Below are 2,500 nucleotides of genomic sequence, written 5' to 3'. Positions count from 1 at the left end.
TAACCATTTCATGGGTGTCATTTGCCTTCAGAAAAATCATTCTCTGTTAAATAATTATTTATTCGTTTACTTTGTTTATTTTTCAGTTAAATAGTCTTCTCATCTATTTTTCATTTGTTTATCAGGCATTGTTATGGATAAGAAGATCTGCCAGACAATATTAAAGCTCGTTTCACACGTATCGACATTTTGTGTAGTAGACGCGCACGGCGAAAAGTCGATACGAGTGAAAGGAACCTAAGAGGAATTTGACACCAATTTCTGTTGTGTAAGAGATGATAACTTAAGATTGAATGTACAGTATCTCTTATGCTTCCAGCTTACACATACGCGAAGACGAATATAACTGCATACACACGAACAAATAAATAAATAAATAGATAAATAAATAAATAAATAAACAAATATATAAATACAAAATAATTCTTAATTTTTGGAAATATTGGTCTAGTGAATCACATATTTCAGGATATTTCTCCAGATATTTTCTCAGAAAATATTCCCATGTACTCTGATATTATGAAAAGATTTTTACTGTCTTGTATATTCTAGATAAATGTTCGTCTTCGCTGCCATATTGAAAAACCATAAATCCCCATAAGTACAACAGAGGATAAAGCATATCGGAAACGCGTCAAATTCACGTCAGCACACTATAGATTCTCCTTTCAACGTTAACTCTACCCCCCCCCAAAAAAAAAAAAAAAACAACATATATATATATATATATATATATATATATATACATAATAACTCCTAACTTACCAGGCTGGTTGTAGTAAAGCGTTTTCGAAAGAAGTATGCATTTCCTAAAATTCTGAACGCAGTAGAATTAGTTCACATTATCGTCGTATGTCATGCGACTAGTGGACAATATAAAAACGTTAATTGCACTTATGTAATTTTCCAATATTTCTCTGCAAAAAAAAAACACCTTCCCTTTCAAAAATAAACAAATAAATAAATATAATATAAAAAAATAAATACATAAACTTTGAAGGTCTAAACAAGAACATGTCATTTCACTTCGGAAATATCTAACGACATGATATCACGACAAGGTTACCATGGAGTCATGGTGCTGAAACACAACGACTCGACAAATCAAGTCAACCGACTTCATGACGTCATGTTGTTTGTTTTTGTTTTGAATTCTCCCAAAGTGATATCGGTTACTTAGACGCAGCCAATTCACTTCCCTCTTTATATCGACGATAAGCTAAAACATATATATTATCTATTCCACTCTCATAATAGCGTTCTATATACATACGTCTCATCCTAAAGTAGACAATAAGATGAGGACATCAATAACAGAAAGCTTCGTAAGGATATGTAATGTTACTGATTCATAAAACTGAACATGTCGGTTCCTCTCGTTTGGTCAAAGAATCTTCTTCCCACACCTTCCCCCCTTCCCCTTCCCCTTCCCCTTCCCCACTCACCTTTCCCCTTTAATGTAATTGAGTCATAAACACATATTATTTTATAAAACGTAAAAGAACGCTGTGTAAAATATCATTTAGACAGCCCAAGCTTCGCAGAGTTGAATATTACACAATCCAATCATCTCACCGGCGTCTATGGGAGTTCCTACCAATTGAATAAAATCATCTGCCGGCAGTTAGAGTAACCTTAAGAGTCGAGTAAAGACACTAAAACGTTAAATCGAGATTTGATTAACCTTGTTCAGGTGTCACGAGTAATTAGAATAAACACAAATCGACTGTAGGCGAAAGGATCTAAACGCCTTCCTGAATGGCGTTTAAGCTTGACAAGATCCTCCTAACCCTTTTGTTTCTGAGGGTATTTTCTCCTCATCTGAGCAAAATAACCTAGAATGTACACACAAAAATATATGTATGATAAATATATATACACGTACATATACATACCCATACCAATATTCCACATAATGACGAATATGAGCCACCTTTTGCAAGCAAACTAATCCACACACATATCTGAACCCTTTACACTCCCCATTCGTTCTAAACCGACGAACTCCGGACCATAAATGCAAAATTATATTTTTCATTAGCTCTGCATAAGGCATACGTCTACACACGAGGCAAAACCCATCCCATCGTTATGTAACCTTTACGGGGCTCAATTAGAGGGCGAGTATGTGGCTGGCTTATGCGGCTCGCGTAGCGAGACTAAGTTGTAACGTGAATTGGGGGCATCAGCCCTCTGAATGGATAATATCAGCAACTACCGATGAACATTTTGCTTTTATGGTGAACCTCTTGACGTGGGCAAGCTACCGTAAGCAATGGTATAATGTACAAGAATAACAATAAAAACATATATATGATAAAACACACAAATAAATACAAGAAATAAATAACAAATAATAAATCGAATGAAAAATTAATAGGCAGAAGAATGTGTCTGCGATTGTGTTAGTCTGAACTGCAGACAAAGCTATTAAAATAAGAGCATGTGCATCCTGTTCACAAATGTACCAATACCTACATCAGACTAGAAGAAAATACCA

At 34.8% G+C, this 2,500-nt stretch overlaps 2 protein-coding genes across 2 annotated transcripts in view; both read right to left on the bottom strand.

The window, feature by feature from the left end:
- Positions 1 to 2,500, bottom strand: part of LOC143033871 (uncharacterized) — a 300,356-nt gene that overhangs the window by 226,883 nt on the left and 70,973 nt on the right. The gene's annotated exons all lie outside the window — the stretch shown is intronic.
- Positions 1 to 2,500, bottom strand: part of LOC143033595 (uncharacterized) — a 1,010,041-nt gene that overhangs the window by 1,007,262 nt on the left and 279 nt on the right. The gene's annotated exons all lie outside the window — the stretch shown is intronic.

Source organism: Oratosquilla oratoria, chromosome 16 (genome assembly GCF_046742065.1).
Source record: "Oratosquilla oratoria isolate Oo_2021 chromosome 16, ASM4674206v1, whole genome shotgun sequence".
Lineage (NCBI taxonomy): Eukaryota > Metazoa > Arthropoda > Malacostraca > Stomatopoda > Squillidae > Oratosquilla > Oratosquilla oratoria.
This window is presented reverse-complemented; position numbering and strand designations above follow the sequence as displayed.